The following is a 6,000-nucleotide window of genomic DNA, read 5'->3' as shown; positions in this document are numbered from 1 at the left end:
TTCATTTAACGAGTTATTTTTTTGGTCTAGAGCCTGGTTAACATAAAACTTGTCATGCACCTCGTTTTCATTTAATGGATTTTTAACACATTTCACATAGCTGTCACTCCATACATCCTCTTTCACTTGTCCTTATCAGGGTCACGGGTGTGGGAGCTGGACCTAACCCAGCTGTCAAAGAGAGAGAGGCAGGGTACACCCTGGACAGATCTATCACTGGGCTAACGCAAAGAGACAGACAGCCATTTGCACTCACATTAACTATGTTAACCTAACCCCACTACCTGCAAGTCATGGGACTGTAGCCAGAATACCCAGATAGAAACACAGGGAGAAGCAAGGCCCCGTCCAGTTGGTGGATTTGAACGTGCAAAAATGTAGAATGAGTCTTAAAAGCTAGAAAGTAGCTAGTATAACTAATTTTGTTATTATCAATGTGCACAAAAATATTGTCAAACATAAATAATAAAATATATTTGCAGGTTTGACCTTACTGGTCCAAAGTAGCTGTGGCTCTCCTATAAGTCTGAAGCCTGCCAAACTAGATTCTCTCATGATAATGCACTCTTAATTCTCCAGCTGCCTCACAAAGTAACCATAGGTTGGCGTGTAATAAACTCTTTTTAAAACTTGAATCATTGAAACCCATTATGCCCCAGTGTGATTAAGAGGTCTACAACCAGCACCCATTTATCGAAGTCACATGTGTGTCACTTGTATAACATGTCAGATGAACAAAGTCATATAGTGATCTCCTGTGGCAGAAAGACCATTAGAAGTAACTCTCCAGACCACAGAGAAGTTACTGGATGGATGCCTGCTAATGCAACTTAATGGTACCATTTGTGACTCTGCAGAGTGCATCAATTTAAGCCGCTTGTCCCCTTTCTCACATCTCAAGTGTTGTTAGACTATACGTGTTCTGCGTTCTGATGAACCTGTAGCTATGGAAACTCATTCTGGAGTGCTAACTTGTTCAATAAAACACACTTTGAGCGCTCCACAGCACTTTCTCTTAAGTGCAGTTTTCCGCTTGATAGCTTATTGCAGAGGCCTTGCACCCATTATCCCAATGTTGATCGACAAGAAAATGATAGACAGTCTTTTTTTTTCCCCTTCTTGGATGCACAGCAGGGCTTTTTTTCTGAATGAGTAGTCAGACCCATTGACAGTGCTGACATGCTGCAGTCTCCATTCATGTTTTTGTTTCTTGGCTTGTGGAAAGGAGGAGGGCAAAGAAAGAAAGAAAAAAAGGGAGGTTTACTAGTTGTCATGCTTTTCTCTGCCAACGCACTTGTTGCTTATTTTATTTTTGCCTTTCCGTGGGATGGCTGTAAACACTTTTTCTTAGTTTATTGTTATTCATTAAATTTAGCTGAAGGAGGAGGATAACAAGAAGGGGAATGGGATCTGGGACAGGATGGTTATTTGAGAACCCAGGTCAAATAATCTTGACAACTTTTTAAAAATGTATATGTTTATGTAATCTGTCACTAATTACAGAATCCTTCTATTAAAAAGGTGTAAATGCACTTTATACTTAGAATCGAACTGTCTGTTTATGATTTTTGCTTCCCATATGGAGGACCACAGGCGCCTGAGGAACTGCTGATATTTGCTTCATGCTGATGACTGATGAGGGCTGATAACAAAAAATACTCTAAACTGAACAGCAGTCTAGCTTTCATGATTACAGTTAGGGATTTGCTACGATTTCACTGCAGTAGTATGTAGTTCAGAGAAATTGCTCCTCAACTGGAAGACTGAGTTGTATTCAGAAGGCATTCATACACATAATCAGGAAACATCACACCCCAAATGGCTTCTAACTCTCTGTTAAAAAAAGGGCTTTTTTTTATGAAAAAATGTAAAAGCAAAACAAGCAGTGCTTCTCTAATGAAATCTAAAGTATTTAAGATGAGCCCATCCTTAAACATGTCTGCATAGGTTCTCAGTCATGGTAATCTAAGGAGTCAAGGCATGGTAATCTAAGGAGCTTGGAAAGAAACCTCTCATCCGAGAAGATTCTTCAGCTCTAAGATAAAATAGTGGAGAGTCTCAGCTATTCAAGACCTGGTGGGAGTAATATTGATCCAATAACACTCACTGAGAACATTTTTTTGCAAAATAATTACTTGTGCTTTTAATAATTTATGCACGGTTTTATGTGTAGATTGGGGCTTTTTTTTATAGTGCTTTATGGCTACATTTGCAAAAGGAATGGTCCCCCCAAAAGAATCTCCTCCACCACTCATCATTGTCAGCTAAATATTTCACAGATTGCTAAATAAGTAATAATATTTTATTAATTCTTCAGCCAGGAAGGAGTGTAGAAAATGAAGAAGTCCAGGACGAGGGCAATATTAGGCTGTCAGCATATACAGATGAATAAAGGGCAGGACTACACTGTATCTTTTAACTCAGTCCAGTTTGTCTTGTGATAGAAAAGGGGGGTAGACTGTTTTGGTGATGGTGGTGGGATGTCATTGTCTCTACTTGCTTTTCTGTACAAGTCACAGCACAACACTGGCTTTGATATGCTATTTTAGTGAGTCTGTGATGGCATATTTATGTTAGCCAAAAAAGTTTATTTTATGATTTGCTCTCAAAATTAATATCTAAGCTATAATTAAGCTTGTCAAAACTGGGGTTTTGTTGCTGGTTAAGGATTTAAAGGTGGGTGGTAAAACAAATACTGGCAGATATCAAGTAGAACAGAACATTTATTGTATTTAAGTGGGCTGAGCTGTCAAATTTCCCCCCTGCTTAAGTCTTTAAAAGTAAGCCAAGCCCTTACTGAAACTTTTATAAATACTTAAATAAACACAGCTTTTATTCTTAGACAATGTTCAATCTCAGGGTTACAGAAAGTAGCCAATTTTTAAAAAGGAAAAGGAAAAGGAAAAGATGATGTGATCCACTCTCAGAGCATCTTGGGTTTGATTCCACTGTCTGTCTCAGGGCTTTCCCTGTGGAGTTTGCACGTTTTCTCTGTGCCTGCAGTGGTTCTCTCTGGGGACTGCAGCCTTACAAAAGCTGTTAGGTTAACTGGCTGTGTGAGCATGAATTAATGTCTGTGTTAAAGCCATGCAATAGACTGGCCCCCTGTACAGGTTGTAAGCCACCTTTCAACCTAAGATAGATGGGACAGGAAATGGATGGAGTCTTTGTCAAATTTGCTTTATCTATTCCTGAAGTCCCAGGGAAGTTGTTTAGAGAAGTCAACTAAACTTGTTTTCTTTAAAAACCTAATAAAGTTAATAATGCCCCCAGCATCCCAGTCTCACAGCTGTCCAGTATGTATTCATATTGAGTAATAAAATTGAGCAGGGCGACCTCTACTTTAATCCAATGTATCTTTGCTTCATATCAGATCATATAATATTATGCTATATATTAAAGAAGTCAATATTATTTCATTTTATTTGGTTTTATGGTTGCTGAATTTGAATACGACATGAACGGTACCGTTTTGGGTTGGGTTTTTTTTTTTTTTAAATTATTACTTTACAGACAATCTTGTGATGCAAATAGTTCTTTTTTTTAACCTGCTAATTTCCAAAAGTACTATTTTCAGCTTTCCAAAGCTCCATTTTAGGTCACACTGCCCTATAAATACATGTCTTGAAAATGAGCCATTAGCTGCACACTACTAGTTATCTGTAATGCCCGGGATTGAATTTCAGGAACTATTTGTAGTTGCTGTAACTAATAATTTACCCGAGCAGGGAACTATTTTTGAACACAATGCTTCTGTCAAGATGTTCTTGCCTGAGGGCTGCACACCCAGTGTCTGCTAAGTATGCTATTCATGGTTTGCATAGGGCTATTAGGAGCCCACAAGAAATAAGTCAGCATTACAGAAACCCACAGGTGGCACATGCATCATTGGCAGGCCTATTGCAGAGACATGGCACAGGGTCAACCTGATGATGCAACCTAATGACCCACAATAAATTGATAGACAAATACCACTACAACAAATGAGCTTTTATGGGCAATTTATTCCCCCCCCCTCCAGTCTTCTTCAGTCATCATGTCCATTTTCACCACTAGTGGGAGGGATTTCTTCAACAAAATACCAGACAATTATTGACCTTTCTTAATTTCCACATCTTTCCTTCCTGCAGGTAGAAAGCACTTACATACAGCAAAATGCCTGCTCACTCTAATTACAGGTGCTTTTATCCACAATTGCTGGTTCCTGCTCGTACACAAAGAAAACTTAAGAGTAATGCTAAAAGCACAATCAGAAAATACGTGAGTTGCGCCAAGTTGGCAGATGAGTCATAAGAATACGTAACCACGTGAAGCCGGTACAAAAGGCATGACCTCTCAATATGATACACTCAGTGTGTGCAGATGTTTATGCATCAGTGTTGCAGAACTCATAAACCGAGCCCTGTCTGTCATTTCTCTCTCTCCATCCTTCTTTTGAGTGTATTTTTTATTTATTTATTCATTTTATTATCAGGAAATCTCTTTATGGAGCTCCTGCAGATAGGAAACCTGTTTCCATGGGGACTGCTGTCTTTCAGACTGGCTGGATGTGTGTGCGTAAGACAGTCATGCAGCTTGAAAAGAAAAGTTTTCAGTTTGATATTTAATGTTATACTTAGCCATTGACGTAAAATAAAATTGCTGGGAGCGGTCTTAAAATTTCGCTCCAGTTAATCAATTACTCAATACGGTGCAATGGGTGCAGCACACAGAGTGTGCACAGCAGATCGTAGTGCACAAGGATAAGTATCTGTTGCATCAGATATACAGCACATGGTTTCATGGTTAACAGTGACACTGGTTCAAGAGTAAATGATGCTCTTCTTTGAAGTCAGGAATGAAAGCATCCACTCTTTAAAGCCTGTGATGTTAGATCAGGGTTTGCATATTCACGTATACACGTGCACTTTGCATGACCAATGTGGACTCAAGTGACCATTGCTTTTTCATCTTTAAAAGTCCAGAAGCATTGTTTTCTGCAAAGGTTACAGCATTTTTTTTGTACTCTGCTTACGCTCTTGTGCACATATATTGTTATATGACTATAACAATCAATGCAAAGTTGCATAATCCAAACCCTGTGATTATGAAAGTAATTATTTGCAAACATTACAGTTATCACATTGGTGCAGGGAATATAGCAGTACTCCTGCACGCTATTGAGGTTGTTTGGATTCGGTATAAAAGTGATTGCATACTGCCACCCAGTGTAGGCAGCAAGTTTGTGTAAAAGTGACAAAAGTATGACTCAGTTTTATGTTTATTAAAAACAAACAAACAAAAACAAACAAAAAACACAACACATGGGATCAGAAATTCTCCTACCTCCATGTTTGAAACATGTGGCATCATTGTGAGGATATATAAATTGGACTGCATGTGTTTGCTGTCAAATATATCCAGATACAATATGTTTATTTAAGTTGACATTCTTCTAAGCAAACAACACACATAATTACACCGTGTGCATGTCAAGGCAAAGTTAAATAACACTGAGTCATTCAGGCTGGAGGATATCATGTTAACAGCCACAAACAGAGAAGAAGCACTACTCATTAGTATGGCATAATTAAAGGTTATGCCATACTAATAAGTGGTGCTTCTTCACAATACTGATGTGATTTTTAGTCAACATCAGTTAAAACTGTAGTCAAATGCCCCGCGTTTCTTCAGCGTTTGACTTTTCCCACACTGGTGAGTCAGTAATTGTAGGCACCGTCATGAGTAACACAGAGGAGGCACAAGCGCTTCAGAGTCTTTTCAGCTCAATACAAAAAGGAAACACAGTCAGACAGCACTGACCTAAAGATAATTGATTTTCATTATTTGCGCAAAGGGCAAAGAAGACAAGAAAATAACAAAGCTACAACATTTGATAAACATAAACATTTTTTTGGCTTAGTTTCATTAAAGGTCACAAATAGATAAACTTGTTAAAATCTAATTACTTTATTCAGTCGTCAGTAGTAGAGAAGAATCCATCTCAGTCTGACGTTATCC

This window comes from Neolamprologus brichardi, chromosome 22 (genome assembly GCF_056152115.1).
Source record: "Neolamprologus brichardi isolate AB-2024 chromosome 22, ASM5615211v1, whole genome shotgun sequence".
Classification (NCBI taxonomy): Eukaryota; Metazoa; Chordata; class Actinopteri; order Cichliformes; family Cichlidae; genus Neolamprologus; species Neolamprologus brichardi.
Note: the sequence above shows the minus strand (reverse complement) of the source record.